The sequence below is a fragment of the Sus scrofa genome, chromosome 1 (genome assembly GCF_054392235.1).
Source record: "Sus scrofa isolate SSC_HxYL_T2T_F1_AM1 chromosome 1, Sscrofa_HxYL_maternal_Yorkshire_Landrace_v2.0, whole genome shotgun sequence".
Classification (NCBI taxonomy): domain Eukaryota; kingdom Metazoa; phylum Chordata; class Mammalia; order Artiodactyla; family Suidae; genus Sus; species Sus scrofa.
The window spans coordinates 242042999-242066740 of NC_139383.1; the positions used below are offsets into that span (position 1 = coordinate 242042999).

General features: G+C 44.0%; 1 long non-coding RNA gene across 2 annotated transcripts in view; it reads left to right on the top strand.

Moving 5' to 3' along the window:
- The first annotated feature begins 8568 nt into the window (after positions 1-8568).
- Positions 8569-23742, top strand: part of LOC106509192 (uncharacterized) — an 80934-nt gene continuing 65760 nt past the window's right edge. The window contains exons 1-2 of one of the 2 annotated variants that reach the window (XR_014823137.1): positions 8569-8650; positions 9536-9643. This is a non-coding gene — a long non-coding RNA (uncharacterized LOC106509192). The remainder of the gene's footprint in view (positions 8651-9535; positions 9644-23742) is intronic. The other variant, XR_014823139.1, reaches the window with a different exon arrangement.

Sequence of the window (23742 nt, forward strand, 5' to 3'; positions counted from 1 at the left end):
TGTGGCAAAGAGAAGGTTGATTCGTAAGGCAGCCAAGTGAGGAGGAGATGAGAGAATAAGTCTCAAATCTGCCTCCCAGAAGGCAAGAGGCTCTGGGCACCAAGGGGTAAAGAATGAAGAAGTGGGACGGTCTGTGCAGGCATTACTAGACTACAGGTCTCTGTGTGTTTGGAGGGTGGAGTTTTCTGCCCTCTGATGGCAGAGGGTCAAAATGCACTTGCCCAGTTGCAGTATTGGTGGTCCTATCTGTCTTACATGACTTGGCTTATCGAGACTCAGCTGATTCCAAATTCCTGGAAAATAACTGGGAAAACAACTTAGTGTTTATGCTATGTGCCACTCAGAGGACCTGAAAAGTCTTAAAACTACCTTGGTTAGTGAAGACAGGATTTGACCAATCAATACCCATAGTTTCACCACCAGTTCAAGGCAAGTAGAAGAGCCCTATTGGCCGAGTCTGGTTCTTGGCATCTGGAAGTGTAGGCAGATGGTCTGGGTTTAAAAATTGGTTCTCCCACCCTCTGTGTGATCTTAGGTAGATTACTGAACCTCTCTGTGCCTGTTTGACCATCAGCAGGATGGGGATTCTCAGAGTCCCTGTATTGGGGGCTGTTTGGGGGGTTTTCAATTCAATGAGATATAGACACATGTAGAGGCACGTGGTAAGAACCCAATGTATGTTACCTTAGCTCTCATTTTTATTAGGAGGCAGGCATTACTAGAAGACAAGGTTTCAATAGGACTGAATGTGTTTTAAAACAAAAGCTCCTGCAAAAATGTCAGTCTCCTTGCCTTCTGCATCTTAAACACACAGGAAAGAAGCAGGTGCGGTTAAAAAACCTTATACAAGGGGCATCTTGCCTCCACCAAGAGGGTCCAAGGGACAGCTTTGCGGGCCGGTATGTCAGTCCTTGTCGCCCCAGTCCTTTCTTTGATTTCTCCCCCTTATCTTCTGTGGGTGAACTCACCTCTTTCTGCAAGAAGAGAGAGGGGAATGTGCATTAAAACAAATTGATGTGTACCTGGAAACTTGACTACTTTTTAAATTAAAAAAACTCCTGACTGAGAGGAAGGAGCCGATTCAGGATGGACTTTAATTGGCTATTAGTGTGCCTACTGGCAGTGGAAATCACTTGGCCTTTGGCTTCAGACCCTGCCGGGCACCCATGGCAGGCACTAATAGCCCATTAATGCACACCCTGTCAATGCTTTATTTCCTAATTAATACTGCCTGCTTTAAGGATAGGGGAGCACAGCAATGAAACTGTTTCATCTATTGCTTCAGCAATGAAGGAGAAAAAAATGTTATTAGCATCTCATGCTTGTCACAGTTACAGCTGAACTAGAAAATCAGAGAGATCAGCACCGGTTTTATTTTCTTAATCCTCACCTCAGGGTGGAGAAAGGTCAATCCCAAACCCAACTTCAAGATTAGGTCAGGAAGCCCTTGGGTTCCTTATAGTATCTCAGAAATATGGGAGGTAGAATGATAATGTGGGGGGCAGATAAACCTCATTTTCCTGTGAAGCTTGAGGAGAGGGATGGAAAAGAAGAATGACCACAGGCAGTTGGGCAGGTTGTGCACTATACAATACCATAGACATGGAATGTTTACATATATTATTATGACAGCTTTATGACAGATGGAAATAGATGTTTTGAGGAAGTATATTTTTCTGTTTCTCTTAGAGGATAGAGAAGTACTTCTCAATGAGGGTGATTTTGTCCCCTAGGGGATATGTGGCAATGTCTGGGGACATTTTTGGTCATCACAAGTGGCTGAGTGCTACTGGTATCTAATGGGTAGAGGACAAGGATGCTGCTAAAATATCCTACAGTGCATGTCACAGCCCTACACAACAAAGAATTACCTAGCTCAAAATGTCACGAGAGCTGGAGCTGAGAAACCCTGGTCTAGAGGATGAAGGTGAACCTCCTTGACTCAGATATGTTTTCCCTGCTTATTCTGGAGAAATGACTGATGGAGAGGGAGCGAACCATTTCTGACTCTCTCTCCAATATGCTCCAGCAGCCTGCAGTCCATCAAATACCCACAGGCCAAGGGCCCTGGGGAAACCCAAGGCTTCCTGATGGCAGGGCTATGTCTCTGCAGAGCTGTGGATCAGGGCAACAGCCATCATGGAAAAGCCTTTGTGCATCCAGGCTTTTGTTCCAGAGGCCCAGGGGCCTCCAAGATGAACTAGCTTTCCTTGTCTCTCCAAACCTTCCCAAATTGTTTTTTTGTTTGTTTGTTTGTTTTTTGCTTTTTAGGGCTGCACTTGTGGCATATGGAAGTTCCTAGGCTAGGGGTGAAAATGGAGCTGCATTTGCTGGCCTATGCCACAGCAACAGGGGATCCCAGCCGTATCTGCAACCTACACCAGAGCTCACAGCAACGCTGGATCCCTGACCTGCTAAACAAGACCAGGGATTGAAACTGCATCCTCACCGATACTAGTCTGGTTTGTTTCTGCTGTGCCACAACGGGAACTCCCAAAGCTTCCCAAATTGTAAGTCCTTGCCTCCTAAGAATGGGGCACAGTATCCTTAGATTTGCCTTCCACACTGCCTCCTAGACCAGTTTTGTGGATGATCAATTAGGGGATATTGGCAGAAAATTGAGACAAAACTCTCAGCCTCGTGACTGGGTTCAAATTCCAGCTTTTCTACATGCCAGAAATGGCCTTAGGCAATTCACTAAAACTCTCTGTGTGTCGGTTTTCATCATCTTCTTCTTTTTTTTTTTCTGGCCATGCCTGAGGCATGTGTAAGTTCCTGGGCCAGGGATCAAATCCATACCCCAGCAGCAACCTGAGTGGGTCGCAGTGATAATGCCGGGTCCATAACCTTCTGTGCCCCAGTGGGAACTCCTGTCCCCAGTTTTCTTTTCTGTAAAATGGGGATAAGAATAATAGTGCCCACTTCATAGGACCATGGTGAGGATCGAGTTAGTTGGTAGGTAGGAAACTCTAAGTGGTAGGTGTTCCAGGCCTCCTTCCGTATTCATTTTTTGGTGTCTGTATTAGTTTGTGAGGGCTGCTATAACAAAATACTAGTCTGGTTGACTTACACAACAGCAATTTATTGTCTCACAGTTCTGGATACTGGAAGTGTGCAATCAAGGTGACAGCAGAGTTGGTATCCTCTGAGGCCTGGATGGGAAGACTCCCTTCCAGACCCCTCCCCTTGGCTTACAGATGGCTGCTTTCTCCCTACATCTCCTTTGTGGGCATGTCTGCTGTCTCTCTGGTGTGCTTATCTCCATTTCTCACAAGGACACCAGTCAGATTGGATTGGGACTCACCCTAATGGCCTCTTTAAAGGCTCTATCTCCCAACACAGTCCCATTCTGAGATGCTGGGGTTAGGGTTTCATCCTATGAATTTTGGGGAGCTACACCTCAGCCCCAAACACATGATAAGGACCTGGTAACAACATCAACCTAGTCCCGAATGTTTAACTATGGTACCAAGTGCAAAGAAAGCCAGGATGGACCTTGAGGCCATCCCACTAAGTGAAATTAGTTAGAGAAAGACAAATACTGTATGATCCCCTGTATTTGTAGAATTAAAGAAAACTGAGTCCATAGAAACAGAGACTAGACTAGAGGTTGCCAGAGGTGGGGTGGGGAAGAATGGGTGAAGTTGGTCAAAAGCCCAAACTTGCTGTTATAAGATGATGAAGTCCTGGGAATGTGATATAGAGCATGATGGCTATAGCTAACAATACTGTTATTATTGCTATTATTATCTTTGCTTTTTAGGGCTGCACCCGTGGCATATGCAGGTTCCCAGGCTAGTGGTCCAATCAGAGCTACACCTGCGGGCCTACGCCACAGCCATAGCAACGCAGGATCTGACCCGTGTCTGAGACCTACACCACAGCTCATGGCAATGCCAGATCCTTAACCCACTGAGCAAGATCAGGGATCAAACCCAAAAACTCATGGTTCCAAATTGGATTCATTTCCGCTGTACCAGGGCAGGAACTCCGACAATACTGTTTTTAATTTGAAAGCTGCTTAGAGAATAGATCTTAATAGTTCTCAGTATAAGCATGTGAGATGATAAATGTGAACTCAACTTTTTGTGGTAATTGTTTGGCAATATATACACATATCAAATTATTATGCTGTACCCCCCAAACTAATGTGATATTATATGATGACTATATCTCAGTAAAATGCAGGGGAGGGGAGCAAACCTGGCATCTTAAATATAAAGTCTTCCTTCTCCCCTGTTGCATTCCAGGGAAGACCTCAGGCCCAGGTCTTATACCTGCTTTCATTAAATTCCTATTAACTGTGTCAATAGATGGTAGCTGCTTCTCTTCCACACTGACCTTTGCCAGCCGTATGGGGATGTGTTAGAGCTACACTGTAAGAATGACCACTTATCTCAGGTTTTTCTGGACAATCATGGTTTCAAAAATTCTGTCTTCTAGTCCACCTAAGAACACTTGTGCTTTTCATACAATGGGTTCCAAAATTTGGTTTAGAAGTCATAGTCATGGAGCATACCTGGCCAAGGGGGCGACCTGGAGGGGTGGGAGGGAAGGAGGGGCTGGTGACAGGTGGGCGAAGCCAGCAGCCAGGAGGAGGAAAGAGAAAAAAAAGAACCAGAAAATCCATAACTCTTGAACACATTCTCAAAGAATGATAGTTTACTGTAGCACCAAGTCTCAGCTTCTAGTTTACTGCTAAATCTGTTCCTCAAGTAGCATAGTAGTAGGAGCATTTAATACCAAATTTCCTAACTACACAATGGAAATATTAATACCTGCTTGTTGTGTTTGAATGTTATTCCCCAAAGTAATGCTAATATCAATAAAACCCTTTATAAATGAACTAAAGGAACTTGTCAAGTCTTATTTTTTTTCCAGTCTCTTCATAGCCCCCAAGCAGTCATGGCTCTATTTGTACTAAATCCTCCAAGTATCTCTTTATCCTGGATGTGCTGCAGGGATCATCTTCACACCTGCAAAATATTCCTGCCTCACGTGTGCAAATGATTATAGCTCAGCTCCTGGGCCTCATCTAGGAGCTATTGCAGGAGAGGATCAAGTGGATACACATTAGGGAATCCTGGAGCGTCTTTGGCAAAGGCCTACAGATTACTTTGCTGAAGGCATCTGCTAATTGGACAGCAGACCCTGAGTGGAAAGAACAATGTGCTTGTCAGCTGGGAAAACCTCCTCCAAATACCACCAGATACAAGCAAGGCGATATCGGTGTGAAGGTTATTAGAACGGGGCTTGTATTTTGGATAATAAACCCTATTTATGGTCGTCTCCTGGTCATTAAGTATCTCTGCTGTGAGAGAAAACTGGGCTATTAACTTCTTCAGATAGAACCAGAGGGAAGAGTGATCATTTCTTTTGTAAGCAGAAGGGAAGGTTCTGCTCAATAAAGATCAATTAGACATCTCTGTTAAAAGACTTCTTGGAGCTGGTGCCAATAGAAATTCCACTGTCTTAACCCATGCTCCTTACAGCCCTCCCCACCTCTGTAGCTTGCACTGGGGAAAATTTTAAGAGGACACTGGTTCTGGTAAGCTCTATCAGGTGAAAGAAACTCTCATATCCATGGCTGAATGAGCTTTGATGTTGAGTGACTTTCATGCATTTAGCAAGGGTATCCTCAGAGGATGGCAGGCAAATCAAATGCTCCCCTGGATTCAGCTGAGCATCAGTCATCCTCATGAGGGATTTTTAAAAAAGAATATAGGAGTTCCCGTCGTGGCGCAGCGGTTAACGAATCCGACTAGGAACCATGAGGTTGCAGGTTCGATCCCTGCCCTTGCTTAGTGGGTTAAGGACCCGGTATTACCGTGGGCTGTGGTGTAGGTCGCAGACGCAGCTCGGATCCCACGCTGCTGTGGCTCTGGCGTAGGCTGGCAGCTACAGCTCTGATTCGACCCCTAACCTGGGAACCTCCATATGCCATGGGAGTGGCCCTAGAAAAGGCAAAAAGACAAAAAAAAAAAAAAAAAAGAATATAACAATAGGTACTATGAAAGATCAGGGGGTTCGAACTACTAATTCCCAGGAAGTAGGAAGGATCTGGGGGGCCCTGGAGTGTCCACTGCATTAAGGAAACCCTCTACCATCCCCTGTAATATCTTACACGTATCATCTCATCCCCTTCCTTTAAAATATAATGTGCTTCTAGTCCCTGGCTTAGACTGTGGCCTCTCATGTCAATTCCATCTTTTCTTGCTTTCTGAGCTCCCGTATGGTTTTCTTACCCTTCAATTATAATACCTGCCTGACAGTTAATTTTCCAAACATCTGTCCCTCATCTAAGATGTAAACTTTCTTTTGCTTGCTTGCTTGCTTTCCTTCCTTCCTTTCTTCCTTCCTTCCTTCCCTCCCTCCCTCCCTCCCTCCTTCCTTCCTTCCTTTCTTTCTTTCTTTCTTTGTCTTTTTAGGGCCGAACCTGCGACATATGGAAGTTCCCAGGCTGGGGGCCGAATCGGAGCTACAGCTGCTGGCCTATACCACAGCCATGGCAACACCAGATCTGAGCTGCATCTGTGACTTACACCATAGCTCATGGCAGTGCTGGATCCTTAACCCACTGCGTGAGGCCAGAGATTGAACCCACATCCTCATGGATACTAGTGTTCGTTTCTGCTGAGACATGAAGGGAACTCCTTTTCTGTTTTTTTAACCCCCTATTACCCATCCACTCCCAGTATCTGGTCTGATCTCCACATATGACAGGCATGTTGAAATAAGCCTGGATGTTGGTTTTGTTTATCTTGATCACCACATTCCTGAAAGGGGGCCTGTATTCACTGGACCAAGTCAGGTGAGAATTCAGAACGAATGAATATGGATCTAAGGGGAGACATCCTCTATACTTAAACTCAGAAGCTACTGGACTTAAAAATCCCCCAGCAGTAATTCCAACATCAATGTCCTTTGCCTTTGTGTAATATATTTCTATTGCTATGTAACAAATTAATACAAACTTGACAGTTTGCTGTACATAACTTTATTTTTGCTCTGTTTCTATAGGTCAGAAGTCCAGGCATGTCATGGATGAATTCCCTGCTCAGCTGGGGGTCTTACTGGCTGATGTCAAGGCCTTGGCCAGAGTGCTGGTTCTAGTCTTGGGCTTGATGTCTGCTTCCAAGCTCGCAGTTGTTGGAAGAACTCATTTCCTTATGATTGTAGGGCTAAGGACCCCTTTCCTTGCTGGCTGCCATGCGGGGTGGGGGGTGCTCTCAGGTCCTAAAGGTCACCTGCTTTCCTTGCCACATGGCCGCTGCCATCTCTAATGCTGGCAATGGAAACGCTTCCTCCATGTTGAGTCCTCTTTACACTTGGTGTCTCTGTGACTTCCAGACTCAAGTTTAAAGGGCTCACTTGGTTTGACCAGGACGTTTAGGGTGATGATCCTATCTGAATGTCAGCTGATTTGAGACCTTAATTACATTGATGAAAATCCCTGCCAAGTAGAACTTAAATTAGTGTGATTGGATCATTGGAGAAGGGTATATGTTCAGCAGGGGATGGTCATCTTGGAGGCCTTCTTAGAATTCTGCCTCCTTCATGAGCCATGATGCTCAAATGAAAGCTTTGCTTATCTGCCTGTGTCAGACTTACTGATGTCATCCCTTCGATGAGTCATGCAGACAAAAGAAGCATAAACCTGTACTGGACATGACAAGTGCTGCAATCTGAAGAAGGAGGGAAAACACAACCTTGGCTTTATCCCTTGATAAAAGTGATGTTTCATGGTGTTGGGAAGATTTTCATTGGGTCAGTTGTCTGACTGAGGCACAGCCTTAGTGAGGTGACAAATAGCCAAGAATTACTGCCTCTTTTTCATGGTATGATGAAGGTCTAAGAGCAGGGTCAGCAAACTATAGCCAGCTCCCTGTTCTTATAAATAAATTAGCGGACAACCACCAGCCTTATTCATTTACAAATTCTCTCTGGGTGCTTTTGTGTGGAGTGGCTGTGATAGAGACATTGTAATCCGCAAAGCCAGAAAGCCCCAGGTGACCTCCGGTCTAAGACCATTCCTGTAGTTCTCTGATAAGAATCACTTGCAACATTTGTTAAAAATTCAGTTTCAGGAGTTCCCGTCGTGGCGCAGTGGTTAACGAATCTGACTAGGAACCATGAGGTTGCGGGTTCGGTCCCTGCCCTTGCTCAGTGGGTTAACGATCCGGCGTTGCCGTGAGCTGTGGTGTAGGTTGCAGACGCGGCTCGGATCCCGCGTTACTGTGGCTCTGGCGTAGGCCGGTGGCTACAGCTCCGATTGGACCCCTAGCCTGGGAACCTCCATATGCCGCGGGAGCGGCCCAAGAAATAGCAACAATAACAACAACAACAACAACAACAAAAAGACAAAAGACAAAAAAAAAAAAAAATTCAGTTTCAGGGCCTGGCTTGGAAGCACTCAGCCAGAATCTCCAGAGGAGGGGCTTTGGGAAGGTAAGAGTGAATGAGCTTCCCAGGTGATGCTTATCACCAGGGAATGCCTGTGCTCAGGTGTGGCTGCCCCACGAGGTGAGGGACGAGGCTTTAAAAGAGACAGTGGGAGGGGAGGGGGTTGCTTTCAAGAGCACAGACCTGGAGATTCCACCGTCTTGACCTGCGGCCCAGCTCTGCCTCTTACCAAATTTCACCACCTCAGGTAAGTTATTTTTGCTTTGTGTTCTCTGCTGAGAAATGAGGGTCACGTGTCTGGGTGGCAGTGTGTTGAGACAGGTTGAGAGCCTAGTACAGTGATCGGTATGGTCACTCTCACTGAGAGGAGCAACACTGTGCAAACACAGAAGACCCCACTGTGGAAATGGGTCATAAATGTCAGGCCCAGCAGGGCTTTTCAGTAGTCCTTGGTGTATAGTTGTCTTCCTCAGAAAGGAAAACTCCTTTAAAGGAATCTCCCCTATGTTCAAGACAGAATTAAGGCCCCTTAGAAACTCTATTCCCTGCACATCACTGAGTATTATAAGATGTAATCATTATTTAAGGGTATAGCTACATTTGCAAAGGAATGTTTAATTTTATAACTGAAAATGCGTGTACTTAACAGGAGCCATATATATATATTTTTTTCACATTTCTGAGGTTAATTTTTTTAAAAAAGTCTTTGCTTGACGAGATCATGCAAATTCAGCCATCTGTGTAGCTGTTGAAAGACAGTTTTTAGATACATGACCCATAAATTCTTGCAAGACACAGGACTCCAATAATACTTCAGGTTACCAGGGAGTTTCATATTTTATTAAAAGGGGGAAAAATCAATCCTGAATCTTTTTAGTCCAATGACTAAAGAATCACTCCATTGATTTTGTTCAGCTACTCAGGTGGGTGTGCAATTTATCTTGATTTGGTCTTATTCAAGTTTACTTTTTCTGGGAAGTATTAATTCGAATGCAAGGTGGAAAATACTGTAATACGAGACCATCTTTAAAGCCACTTTACACAGCTTGTGTAAACATTCTAGGGTAGAGTTTTACTGCTTTTTTTAAATATGGAACTTGAGATGACTGTATGTTTTTCCTCTTCTTAACAGAAGAGGGAGGCAAAGGCTTGGCTAAACAGTGTTCCAAAGACCCAGGCTAGAGAGAAATGGATCCATATTCTTAGAACAGGTAAACAAGAACAGGATGAATTCTGCCAGGTATGATTAGGTTTCATGAAAGAAGAAAAAAAGCACAATTGGCAAATGAGTGTGTTTGCTGATGTATTTTTAAACTTTCTTCTTCTTCTTCTTCTTCTTCTTTTTTTTTTTTTAAAGAAAGTACCAGTGAGAACCCCAGAAAACAAATCTAAGAGAGCAGGGGGAGGGATATTCATTTTAATTAAATGCAGTATTGGAATCTTGCAGTGCCCTAAAACACAGCTGGTGTGAACAAGGTTGTTCAGGATCTGCCTGAATTAACTCCCTAAGCAAACGTTGAGGTCGCAGACCACCTGGCTGAGCTCCAGGCTAGTGGCTAGTGATGCTGGATTATTCCTTTCCCCTCTTGTCAAGGGGAAAAGCCGGAAGGCTGACCACCAATAACGGCATGTATCCCAGCCGGGATCTCCAATGCTTAGAGACTCTCTCAGGCTAATGTCTCTTGTGCAGACACCTTTCCTTGAAAACTCCCATAGAGTTCCTATGGCTCACACCTGGTGCCAGCCAGCAAGCCCTTGTGAAAGTGTGCTGCTAATAGAGAATTCGAAGGAGCTCCTTGTGGGGTGGCCATCTTGGTTAAAGGCTCTGCCTCCCACAGTTTCCAAAGGAGCACAGGGGAGATGCAGGGCCTTATTTGCTGGGAGATAGGGATATTTGGGCCAGGTTCACTTCAGAGATTCATTTTCCTTGATAGATATGGGTCTTACTTTTTTGGGGGTTGTTTTGCTTTGTGTGTGGGTGGTGTCGTGGGAATACTAGGGCATGGTAATCATTGGAGTCAGCTGAACTGAGTTGAGATTGCTCTCACCCTGCAGTGAGACCTTGGACAGGTTTCTATCTGGTCTCCATCTGCAGAATGGAAATTGTAACGCCAGTCTCATTTTCCTCTGAGATTGTTATGAAGAGCTGGTGAAATGTGTTTACGAAAGTGCTTTTGTAATGGTGTATATAGGTGTGTGGCAGACAGCATGCCAGTTTGGATTTAAATGAGATTCAGAACTATGCGTAACAAGATAAGCGGGTCAGAAGAGGGCCAGGATGGAACGAGGGAAGCAGGATGGTTAGGTGCTCAAGTTAAGGAGGCACTGCCTCCCAGGGTGTTTATATGTGGGCTCTGAATGTGCAAAGCCCTGAGAGTTGGTGCCTCCTTAAATTTTGCATGCTACTCACCCTGCTCGCCTCACCTTTGTCTTGAGTGAAAGTAAAATATATATATACTTATTAAAATTATAAGTGTGATATGCTTTGACTGTAACAAAGCCTACCACTGCTTAATCTAACTTGGTGAGGTTACCGCCAAGATAATTTCTGGAGTGTCTGTCCTTGTGTTTTCCATACACGCACTACCTTAAACTAGGCTTTTTGTTCTGACCTCAGGGGTAGCACAGAAACAGGTGAAAGAAATCCAAATCTGGTATCAAAACCTTCTTGGTGTTCTTGAAGTTCCCTAGTGGCTCAGCTGGTTAAGGATTCTGCAGTGTTACTGCTGTGGAACAGGTTTGATCCCTGGCCTGGGAACTTCCATAAGCTAAAGGCATGGCTAAAAAGAAACAAATACCCCAAACCTCATTGGTGTTAAAGATCTTTGAGGTGGGTGTGTTTGCAGACTCTGTGGAGGGGGTCACACAGCACACGTGACACAGCAAAATGCACTTGGACTCTGCTTCACCCAGTTTTCTCTCCCATAAGCCACACCTTAAAGAATTGCTCCAGGAGGTCCATCTAAAACTCGGGGTTCTTGTCTTGCTTCTCCTAGTTGGCTGCCTGCCTTTCTTCATTTACGATTTCCTCTTTCATCTCAAGAAGACACATTTGGCCATTTGAAGATTTTTTTTTTCCTCTTTTATTTTTAGGGCTGCACCTGTGGCATATGGAATTTCCCGGGTTGGGGGCTGAATTGGGGCTGTAGCTGCTGGCCTATGCCACAGCCACACCAGATCCGATCCTTAACCCACCGAGTGAGGCTAGGTATTGAACCCACATCCTCATGAACACAATGTCGGATTCTTAACCCACTCAGCCACAACAGGAACTCCCATTAGAAGATTCTTAACACTTGTATCTTTCTCCTACTGTCTTAAAGGACCTGAGTGCTAAGAAAGGACTACTTTCAGGAATGGGGATGGGGAAGAAAAGTTGTTAATATTTCAATAGGTTTTGTTCCTGATAATATTATATCCATAGGCACATCTCCCCTGCCCTTCCCTGGCATCTTTGAAATGCCATCACACTGTCCCTCATGTCTTCTGATGGGCTTGTTTCTCTTAACAATAGCTGTGGAGATTTTCAGTAGGACCTATAAGCCCATGTCATTGTTTTTAACAGCTGCCTATATGTTACCATGTCAGTGTGTCAAAATTGAACTCTTTCTGTACTAGGAGATGTTTGTTCTTCCTTTTTCACTCTTGCAAATAATCTGCAGTATAAATCCTCCTACGCTTTTCCCTTCCTTGTACACTTAGGTTTAATTTGCTGGGCCAGACAGAATTTGCATTTTGACAGCAGAAGATGGGAAGGATGATTGTGAGCACAGCGTGGGCTCTGTCCCCGGTGTTTTTCTTGCTGACCAATCTCCACTGGATACACATTCACATACAGTTCTCATTTATAGCTTAAGGGTTGTAGGTAAAAACGGGAAGAGCTGTTTTTCTAAAAAAAAAAATTCTTGGTAAAATATTGTGTGTGGCACCAATATGACTTCTTTGGGAATGGCAGCTGGAAAGAGAAATGAGGCATTTCCCTCTGACTCCATATAAACCACGCTGCAGTTTTGGCCTGGCTGGAGTCCCAGGCCTTGGGGGCGGTGCTCCAAGGCAGGAGCTATGCGGACGCAGCGCCACACAGTGGCCAGTTGGAGAGGACGCGCTTGTTTACAAGTGCAGGCACAAAATCCTTGGGAACTAGAAATGCTTAAGAAGCATTTTACTGGAGGCTGAAGTCCTGCATGAACAGCAGGGAGATTGGAGCCAGTGACATTTGGGGTATTGTTAAAGTGACTCCGCGTTTAGCCGAAGGCTGGTGCCTGGGGCAACTCAGGTTACTGTTGCTTTTGAGTGAATTTGCATTTTAGGTCTCACGGGCTATCTACATACATTAGAACAAACCAGTGGCAATATTCCAGGAGCAAATGTTTCTAGGCAGTGCATATCTGACTTCAGGGACCTCTGCCATAACTCTGTGGTCCATAAGTTGGGAACTACTGAGATGGGATATTGAAAAGCTGAGTGTAAACGAAATCGCTAACTCAATGTCAAGGGGAACATCCTCTTTTTAAAGGAATCCTGGGGTAGGTTCTCACCACACAGAAGGAACGCCCTGTTACTCCTCTTCAAGATCTTAAAATGACCCCCTAATGTAACAAATCAACTTCTCCAGGCAACTTGTTACCCTTCATAAGGAACTCCCGCCCTATAAAGAGCCTCGTTACCTGCACTCTGATCAGGGCAGGTTCTGATCAAACAGAAGGCTTACTTTTGCTTCTAAATCTCTGCTTTTATTTTTGTATCTCCCTGAAATGCAACGTCTGCCCCTGTAGCAATCCAAAGCCTTTCCTGGCCTTCTCTGCCAACTTGGGCCTGAAGTGACTTTAGATTTTGTAAACTCCTGAAGCTTTGACACTGGGTGTCAGTCATTTGATGTGGCCTCTGTTTCAGGTCTGTTGCTTGATGGTCTGACTAGTCTCTGAATTCTGACATCAGTGACACGTAAAGTCTTCATAGCTCCTTGAAGGGAGATGCTAAACATAAAACAATGTAGTATTTCAGTAACTTGCTGGACAATGAAAAAATGAAAGCCAAGTGACATTTTTGTAAGTGTAGATCTTCATATATTGGCTCTGCTTTAAGTAGACATAAAAAATCATCTTTGATTCATTCACTTATTGATTTGTTTAGTCACACAAATGCATGCTCCCTCATGCCTGCAGGACTGTAGGCACCTATGCAGGCATATACAGGGCCAGGTAGGTTCTTAGCCTTCCACCTAAAATAGAGATGTGTCCTGCAGAAAGCACACCCACCAGTGTGGAAGATCAAGTCATTTGCTTGCAAAAACGGAGCCTGTCTGCTTGGATTAGGGACTGAGAATCCAGACCACGTGGATCACATGTCCACCACGCGGGTTACATGTCCCACTTTCCTGGGCCTGATGGGCTGCTCAGGAAATACTTTTTTTGGGTGAGTAGTGGTTGGCTTCTGCTCTTTGCAGCTCTGCTTCCTCTTGCTTTGCTCTATGTAGACTTTTCCCACGTGAACAATGTGTTGCTGGCCTCTGGGTTAAGAGTTGTTAGTTAATGCACACAGGGCAGTGGACAGCTGCTAACTGGTGTGGGTTCAGGGGATGTTGTACCTTGGGAGGATTTGTGCCAATTACTTAGCTGCCTGAATACCAAGATCCTTCATACTTGCTTTATAATAAGATGAGCTGGGGTCTCGTATTTATCCCAAGAGGACAGCCTGTCCAAATCATCTATATTTTAGCGGGCAGTACCAAACTTCAGGCCTTGGCAACACACTTTAAATAATTCTTGCCATGCCATATATTTTAAGTATCATTAAAAAGCCATTTTCTTTTTAAAATATGTGCAATATGTTTTGTGAAACCTACAACAAGTCTATGAAAAATTGATTTTTCCACAGGGATATGTTCAGATGATTTTGATTCTGCTTGCCAAATGAAAAATCTAGCATGTGTGTGTCCTTTATCTTACTGACTCCCTCTGAGTGTAACTGCCATGTTCCTGAACAAAGAGAAAGGGTTCCACACTCTGAGTAGCCACGTCCCTACCTGTGGTGGGCAGAGGATGTGGTGTAGATGTGAACTAGGAAGCATGGATTTCCCTTTCAAATGCCTTGTTTTCCTATTCTGTGCCTTTCAGTCAGCTCCATGTAAATTGGGTCAAAATGCACCATAGGTGCTGCTGGCATGTACAGGGGATGGAAACAGGGCCCAAGGAAGATGCAAAGAGAGCTTTACAGTCAAAGATAATAATCGTTCAATCTTTCAGTTAGGATTTTTTTTTTTAAACTGAAAAATATGTGCCAACGCCCCCACATACTTTGTTCTCTTCTGAGTTCTCTGGCCCTGAGTGTTAGAAGCAGTTTGCTTTCCCTGATCCTAGGACTCAGAACCATAGTGGGGGTAGAGCAGGATGAGGTATTGCCCAGGTCTCTCGGGAATTACTCCCCATCAACCGTTCCATCTGAGAGTCAAGGATACTTGTTAAGCCACCAGAACAGATAGTGTGGGGGGAACTGGACCCCTCGTGTGGGTGACAGTGGAACAGGCACAGCACCTCGCCCATAAGTAAGGTGGGAGTAGAAGAGCCTTCTAGCGGAGTAGTGGTTGAGCACACAGCTCTTGCTTCACAAACAAGGATGAAACAGGCAATACATAGAGGCTGAAGGGACTGTTGTGATGAATAATTCTGAGTGTGGGGGACACAGTGGTGCTCTGTAAGCGTGGACACTTGACCTGGGTCCACATTGTGGATGATCTCGAGGACTGGTGGTGAGCATGAACTGATTCTGCGTTTGAGGGCCCATGGGGGTTTTTGAGATGGACACTGTAGAGAGTAAGATTTGACCTGAGGCTTTGGAAATTGTCTTAAAGAGAATTTAGGAGTTGTCCCACACAGTGGTTTTAAAGATTTGCTTGATGATCCCCCTGAGGGGCTGCTCTGGTGTGAGGGTCTGGGGAAAGAAGCCAAGAAGCTAGGGTCTTAGGCTCCTGTTCCCACTGAATTAGCTGCTGCACCTCTGTTTTACTTGAGCTGCCAGGTAAGAGTCCTTTCCTCCATTCTTTCTTCCTTTCCTAGGTAAACACATGACAAAAATTTCCATCTTAACCGTTTTTAGGTGTATTGCTTAGTAGTGTTAAATATACTCAGCATTAAATATATCTCCAGACTTTTTCCTGGTGCAAAATGCAACTCTCTTCTCTTTATTATTATTATTAATTTTTTTAGGGCCACATATGTGGCATATGGAAGTTCCCAGGCTAGGGGTTGAATCAGAGCTGTAGCTGCTGTCCCACGCCATAGCAATGCAGGATCCGAGCCACGTCTTCGACCTACACTGCAGCTCACATCAACATTGGATCCTTAGCCCACTGAACTGGATTGGGGATTGAATCTGCATCCTCATACATACTAGTTGGGTTTTTTTTTTTTTTTTTTTTGTCTCTTTTGTTGTTGTTATTGTTGTTGTTGTTGTTGTTGCTATTTCTTGGGCCGCTCCCGCGGCATATGGAGGTTCCCAGGCTAGGGGTTGAATCGGAGCTGTAGCCACCGGCCTACGCCAGAGCCACAGCAACGCGGGATCCGAGCCGCGTCTGCAACCTACACCACAGCTCACGGCAACACCGGATCGTTAACCCACTGAGCAAGGGCAGGGACCGAACCCGCAACCTCATGGTTCCTAGTCGGATTCGTTAACCACTGCGCCACGACGGGAACTCCACTAGTTGGGTTTGATACATCTGAGCCACAAGGGGAATTATCTCTGTTCTCTTTTATTTTTATTTTTCAAGTTACTTTTTAAAAAATAACATTATTACAATATTATTATTTTAGCAATTCTCACTTCCTTATTATGTGAAGTCTTTATTTTTTAATTTTTTAATTATTTTTTTATTACTCAAATGAATTTATCACATCATTACAGTCCAATTTCACAGGATTTCCATCCCACAACCCAAGCACATCCCCCCACCCCCTAAACTGTCTCCTCCAGAGACCATAATTTTTCAGTGTCTGTGCATCAGCATCTGTTCTGCAAAGAAGTTCAGTCTGTCCTTTTTTCAGATTCCATATGTCAGTGGAAGCATTTGATGTTGGTGTCTCATTGTATGGCTGACTTCACTTAGCATGATAGTTTCTAGGTCCATCCATGTTGCTGAAAATGCTGCTATTTCATTCCTTTTAATGGCTGAGTAATATTCCATTGTGTTTATGTACCACTTCTTCTTGATCCACCCCTCTTGTCAATGGACATTTAGGTTGTTTCCGTGTCTTGGCTATTGCAAAGAGTGCTTCAATGAACATTGGAGTACATGTGTCTTTTCGAGTCATGGTTTTCTCTGGATAGATGCCCAGGAGTGGGATTGCTGGATCAAATGGTAGTTCTATGTTTAGTTTTCTGAGGAATCTCCATACTGCTTTCCACCGAGGTTGCACCAATTTACAATCCCACCAACAGTGTACTAGGGTTCCTTTTTCTCCACACCCTCTGTAGCACTTACTGTTTGTAGCCTTTTTGATGATGGCCATTCTGGCTGGGGTGAGGTGGTACCTCATCATGGTTTTGATTTGCATTTCTCTAATCATGAGTGATGTTGAACATCTTTTCATGTGTTTTTTGGCCATCGGTATGTCTTCTTTGGAGAATTGTCTGTTTAGATCTTCTGCCCATTTTTGGCTGGGGTTGTTTTTTTGGTATGGAGCTGCAGAAGGTGTTTATAAATTTTGGAGATGAATCCCTTGTCAGTGGATTCACTTGCAAAGATTTTCTCCCATTCTGTGGGTTGTCTTTTTGTGTTGTTTAGGGTTTCCTTTGCTGTGCAGAAACTTTTAAGTTTGATTAGGTCCCATTTGTTTGTTTTTATCGTCAGTACTCTAAGAGGTGGATCTGAGGAGATGTTGCTGTCGTTTATGTCAGAGAGTGTTTGGCCTGTGCTTTCCTCTAAGAGTTTGATAGTGTCTGGTCTTATATCTAGGTCTTTAATCCATTTTGAGTTTATTTTTGTGTATGGTGTTAGGGAATGTTCTAGTTTCATTCTTTTCCATGCGGCTGTCGAGTTTTCCCAGCACCACTTATTGACCAAGCTGTCCGTTCTCCATTGTATAGTCTTGCCTCCTTTGTCATAGATGAGTTGGCTGTAGGTGCATGGGTTTAGTTCTGGGCTTTCTCTCCTGTTCCACTGATCTATATTTCTGTCTTTGTACCAGTACCATGTGGTTTTGATGATTGTTGCTTTGTAGTATAGTCTGAAGTCCTGGAGCCTGATTCCTCCAGCTCCATTTTTCTTTTTCAGGATGTCTTTGGCTATTCTGGATCTTTTGTGCTTCCAAACAAATTTTTAACATATTTTGTTCAAGTTCTGTGAAAAATGTCTTTGGTAATTTGATAGGGATTGCATTGAATCTGTAGATTACCTTGGGTAGTATAGTCAAGTTGATAATATGAACTCTTCCAATCCATGAGCATGGTATATCTTTCCATCTATTTGTGTCATCTTTGATTTCTTTCATCAGCATCTTATAGTTTTCAGAGTATAGGTCTTTTGTCTCTTTAGGTAGGTTTCCTCCTAGATATTTTATTCTTTCGGATGAGATGGTAAATGGGATTGCTTCTCTAATTTCTTTTTCTGATCTTTCATTGTTAGTGTATAGAAATGCTGTCGATTTCTGTGTATTAATTTTATATTCTGCGACTTTGTCAAATTCATGGATGAGCTCTAACAATTTTCTGGTAGAGTCTTTAGGGTTCTCTAGGTATAGTATCATGTCATCTGCAAATAGGGATAGTTTTACTTCTTCCTTTCCACTTTGGATTCCTTTTATTTCTTTTACTTCTCTGATTGCCATGGCTAGGACTTCCAAAACTATGTTGAAGAGTAGTCTCTGTTTTTCTTAAATAATAGTTCTGTCTCTGCCTGTCCTCCTCCAGCCCTTGGTAACCATCATTCTCCATTGTGTCTATGAATTGGCCTAGCTAAGTAAGATTTCTTTTCAAAAGACAATCATGTAGCTGAGGTAGCCTACTGATGTATCCATCATTCCTCACTGTTCTCCACCCCACCACCTCCCTGCCCTACCGACAGAAAGCGAGAAAACCGAAATCATGGAAGTCCTGGGAGGACAGGGTGGCCACCCAGTACAGATGTTATAAGCACGGGCACTTTAGCCAGATTGTCAGTTTCAAATTCTGGTTCTGAGGCTGTGTATATGATGTTCAGCAAGTGACTGAATTTAGTACCTCAGTTTGCTCATCTGTTAAAGGGACATGATGGTAATAGAATCTGCTTTATCGAAGTTCCCATCGTGGTGCAGAGGAAACAAATCTGACTAGGAACTGTGAGGTTGCGGGTTTGATCCCTGGCCTCCCTCAGTAGGTTACAGATCTGGCGTTGCCGTGAGCTGTGGTATAGGTCACAGATGGCAACTCAGATCCTGAGTTGCTGTGGCGTAGGCTGTCAGTAACAGCACCGATTAGACCCCTAGCCTGGGAACCTACATATGCCGCAGGTTTGGCCCTAAAAAGACAAAAAAAAAAAAAAAAGAAAGAAAAAATCTGCTTTATGGGCCTTGTTGTGAAGATTAAGTGAGGAAATCTAAATTAAGTACTTGAAATGGGACCTGACACTTATATAAATGTTTGCTATTATTATTAATGTTGAGTGATTTCCTAGCCTGATACTGCTCCTTTTAAGGAGAGCTGTAACTTTGGGCCTACAGCTGGCTACCTTGGTGCATGTCTTTTGAGTTTCCACTTAAGACTGAATATATAGCTTTGACTTACAAGTTTGCTTTCTACACGTCTCTATATCTCATCTAGGGCATGCCATTGATCTTGAAGGATCCTCTATCAATATCTTATTCCTCAGGGGAAAGTCATGCAGTTCGTATTACACAGCGTAAGGGCAGACACCTGATGGCATTAATTCAGCACATATGTATTGAATGCTTTGATGTAAAGACAATTGGTATAGTTGCTGGGGCCACTGAAGAAACAGCCCCAAATCCCTACTCCTGTCAGCTATGTTCTCATGGGGACAAGCCTTTGCAATGCAGCCCTTTTAATAAATGAAATATTTTTTTTTGAACTCACCTAGCCAAGAAAGATGGAGAGTTTGCATAAAAATGTTCAATTTTGGAAATGAATGCTCTAGACTTACTGCTAGTGGTGCTTTTGAAAAATGATTTGTCAATAGAGACTAAAAAATGGTATAGAAATAGTTGTGATTTCAGGTTTGAGATGATTTTTAAGATCCAAAGTTTCCAAATTGATTTATCTCCAGTTCTTATTCTTGGGTTGTGTGTATAGTTGAGTTCCATCAAATTTAGAACCCTGTGAGGACAGTGTAAGACTCATTTTACTTGGGCTTCAATCAGGTGTCAGGAGAAATGTGTGATTCCACCAGCTTATGCCTCTCCTGGGTTTCATCCTTTCTTCCTCAGTACAAGCAGGTGACAGTCAGACTTGGAGAAAACAGAAGCAGGCATAGTGGGGTTGGGACTAAGCTTCTAGGGAAATGAGAATAGGAATTGCCAGCACAGGCTGGGGCTATCCAGCTACGAGAAAAGGTCTATGATACAGATACCATGCTGCTTGCTATTGCTACTTCCCTGTGCTATTTTTGTCTCAACTATTGATATAAAGCACAGCACTTCTTTTCTGGGATCCCTTCATTTGTAGATACTTTCCAACACAGCATTTCGGGGTGCCACTGCTAGTCAAGGTTCTTGGGTGATATGCAACCCACATACTATTAGGAACTGCTAATAGTGGCCTTAAAACCGTCAGAGTTATTCACTGGCCACTGTGCCCCTTGTTCATCACCCATGCAACTTGCCATCATCCCCACCTCTTTCCCATATTGTTTCAGGTAGAGTGGAGATCCCTTGATCTTAGGGAGTGGAGGCTTTCTTCTAACCCTAAGGGATGAAGCATGGGGATCTAGATTAATTGTAATAAACCCATTCTCTTTGCCAGACTCCTTTTCAACTCTAAGTGGCAGTGTGACACTGGCTTATGAATCTGGTGTTTCTAGGGAAAATTAAAAACAATTACCCATTTAAAGACAGAGCCTGGAGGAGTTCTCATCATGGTGCAGTGGAACCATGAGGTTGCAGGTTAGATCCCTGGCCTTGCTCAATGGGTTAAGGATCTGGCGTTGGCCACGAGCTGTGGTGTAGGCTGGCAGCTACAGCTCTGATTAGACTCCTGGCCTGGAGACTTCGTTATGTGGCCATTTGAAAAAAAAAAAAAAAAAAAAAAAAAAGGCAGAACCTAATGAGGTAGCCTTATGCTTACACCTTCTTTCCAGTGTGGAACACTGTTGTGGTCATAAAATATCTGGAGCAGTAGCAGTCAGTTTTCAACCTTAAATTTAAAAAAATGCATCAGAGGAGCCAAGTGGCAGGTGGTCACCAAAACTGGATTGTCTGCTCCCAGATTTCCTGTTACATGAGATGTTAGGATGTCTTTATGACATCAGCCTCTGTTCATCTGGAATTCTAACTGATGCAACAGTTGTAATCCTCCTTTTTTTTTTTTTTTTGACATTAGAGACCCATAGAGACCCACATCACAGTTGGGTTTCCATGATTGTGACTGTTAAGTAACTAAGAGAGCACATGGCCTCAATGTGCTGAGCTATGATTTTTGACCTAGGATCATTGAAATTTAGTGTTGGGAGAACAACTTTAGAGTACCTTTGATCCCAGGGTTCCCACACTAGGTTCTGTGGAATTTCTAGGCCTCTAAGACACTTCCACCCAGAAGGGTTCCATGGCCAATTAAGTTTGGGAACCCCTCCTATCCCCCTCTCACTCAGAAACAGGTTCTGTGTCTACAGCTCTACTCCATCCATCCCTAGGAGATTCCTTGATCTCCAGAGTTCCTGCCTTTGTTTGGGACTTCTTTCTCACTTGTCTGGACCTCTGCAGCAGCCTTTATTCCCCACCTTCTTTGATGCATCTTAAAATTACCTCCATTTACTCATAGCTGAGCACCTGCTAGATGCTGACACTGTTCTAGTGGCTAGAATTACAATCGTGTCCTGCCCTCATGGGGCTTACTTACAAGTCAAGGGAGCTATGTAGTAGAAAAAAAAAATACAAAGCAGGTTCCTGTCATGGCTCAGTAGAGACAAATCTGACTAGCATCCATGAGGATGCAAGTTTGATCCTTGGCCTCACTCAGTGGGTTAATGATTCAGCATTGCCATGAGCTGTGGTGTAGGTCACAGACGCAGCTTGGATCCTGTGTGGCTGTGGTGTAGGCAGGTAGCCATAGCTCCGATTAGACCCCTAGCCCAGGAAATTCCATACAGTAAGTATAAGAGAATAAAAGCTTTGGAGAAAAATTGATGAGGGAAAGGAGCAGAAACTGAATAAAGTTTCAGGGAGGACATTTCTGAGAATGTGACATTTAGGTGGAGGCCTGAGAATGGCATGTATAGGTTTTGAGGTGGGAGAAGGTTTGTGCCAGAGCAAGGAGTAATGAGAGTGGATGGAGTAGAGGAAGTAGTGGGGGCCGTGGTCAGCTGGGAGTGGAGACCAGTCATGTGACACCTCCTGGACCACTGCAGGAAAGTGGCTGTGCCAAGAGAGGTGGGACATGTCAAGGAAGTTTTGAGCAAGGGAGTGATGTAACTAATCTTATAGTAGAAGGATCTGCTTGCTGTGGAAAGAGGTACTGGAAAGGAAGTAGAGGAAACCCAGTAGCAGGTCACTGAAATAATCCAGGCAAGACATGATGGCTCAGACCAGAGTGGTTGTTGGGAGAAGTCAGAATTGACTGGATTCCAGATGTATTTTGAAAGTAGGGACAGGGAATCATGATAAACTGGATATAGTTACGTGAAAAAGTAGGATCAAGTGTGATTGTAGGCTTTTAAAAAACTAGAAGGATGGAGTTGCCTTTTATTAGGATGGAGAAGACTAAGGGCAGAGCAGGTTTGAGGTGGGCAGAGCAGAAGCTGACTGTTAGACATTTTAAGTGGAAATATTTAGTAATCATGTAAATCTAATCCATTGTAATGCACATCTGGAGTTCATGGGCAAGGTACAGGCTGAAGGCATGCACTTGGAGGTAGTCAGCAAATTCATCCTACTAAATGCAGGAGAATGCCTAGGGATGGTGGGTAGGTGGAGAAGAGGAGAGGTATAAGGTCCCAGTCCTGGAATGCTCCAGAGTTTGCTGATTGGGGGTCAGTAAGAGCCTGAGAAGGAGCAGCTAGAAATAAGAGGAAGAATTAGGTATGCTGGAAGCTGAAGAAATTTCCAGGAGGACGGAGTGATCAGCTGGGTCCAATGCTGCTGATGCCTCAAGTAGGATGAGGATTGAAAAGTGACCTGGGATTTAGCAAGGGGAGGTCTTTTGTGGGGTTGACAGGGCAGTTTTGTTGGTGTTGTGGGGGCAAAAGTCAGAGTGGAGCAGGGGAGAGAGAGAGTGAGTCTAGAAAAGTCCTGGAAAGAATTCTGCTGTAAAAGGGAGCAGAAATGGGGAGGTAGCTGTGGAGTCCAAGAGAGTATTTTGTCACAGCACAAATTATACTGGGCAAAGTTAGATGGGCAAGGAAGATTTTATTGAAGGCTATTGCAATAGGGGAGAGAGGCCATAACTCTGTGCTTGGCTCAGCTGAAGCAGAGGGTGGTAGAGTTTTTAAGGGCTGTGGTGAGAGGAAGCTGTAGGCCATCCATGTTTGCTAACTGGTTTTACCCAGAGGAAAAGTATCTTCTCATATCTTGATGACAGGAGGTAGGGTGGAGCAGGGTGCCCACTGAGGTTATGCTCCTACCCTTTCAGAGAAACTAGGGGGTGGGGATGCTGTCCCCTTTGATTGTATCTTGAGAGAAGTTTCCCAGGTCTTGGAGAAAGATAGTCTCAGGTTGAAAAATTAAGAGGCTTTAAAAAATTTATGTACATTTTAAAGGGAGCAGAGAGCATTTACAGTTAAAAGTCTCCTGAGGAAAATACTATAAGAAAAGAGAAGTCAGGGGCCTAGAGTCAGGGAGAATCCTTATCTAGAGTTTAGTCAGGTTGTGGGGAATTAAGGCCATCTTGGCCAGTTTCAGATACACCATTCTTCTGTTAAATTTTTGATGTCTTCAGGATAACCAAGACCTAAGGCTCCTTTTTCTTTTCTTTGTTTCTTTCTTCTTCTTCTTCTTCTTCTTTTTTTTTTTTGGTCTTTTTACGGCCACACCGTAGCAAGGCATATGGAGTTCCCAGGCTAGGGGTTGAATTGGAGCTACAGCTGCTGGCCAACACCACAGCCACAGCAATGTGGGATCCAAGCCACATCTGAGACCTACACCACAGCTCATGGCAGTGTCAGATCCTTAACCCACTGAGCGAGACCAGGGATCGAAC